Source organism: Ipomoea triloba, chromosome 16 (assembly GCF_003576645.1).
Source record: "Ipomoea triloba cultivar NCNSP0323 chromosome 16, ASM357664v1".
NCBI lineage: Eukaryota > Viridiplantae > Streptophyta > Magnoliopsida > Solanales > Convolvulaceae > Ipomoea > Ipomoea triloba.
This window is the reverse complement of record NC_044931.1, coordinates 2,875,957-2,876,316: the sequence shown is the minus strand read 5'-3', so window position 1 is coordinate 2,876,316 and position 360 is coordinate 2,875,957.

The window sequence follows — 360 nt, the reverse complement described above, 5'->3', positions numbered from 1 at the left end:
CATGACGACATAACGGCGAATAGACTTCGCTCTAACAATATAATATAACGACCACTGGGCAAGGGCACTTAAAGCCACCCGTGGGTCAATCAAGGTCTTCCTCACTTACTTTAGAAACTACGGTTTTGAAAACGTTATCCTTCCTTCAGTTTTCTTACAACAAATCATCTCATTTGGACATATTTCACAAATGAGTCCAATACTTGAAATCGGCTACTTCATTAGCCTCTGAAGGATTTTCAAACATCATTTTCTCAAACAATAAGGTTTTGACAACCTTTATACCAAAATAGCATACGTCTTTCAACGTAAGTTTTCATAAACATTTTTGGATACACTTCATATGTCCATCTCACACTT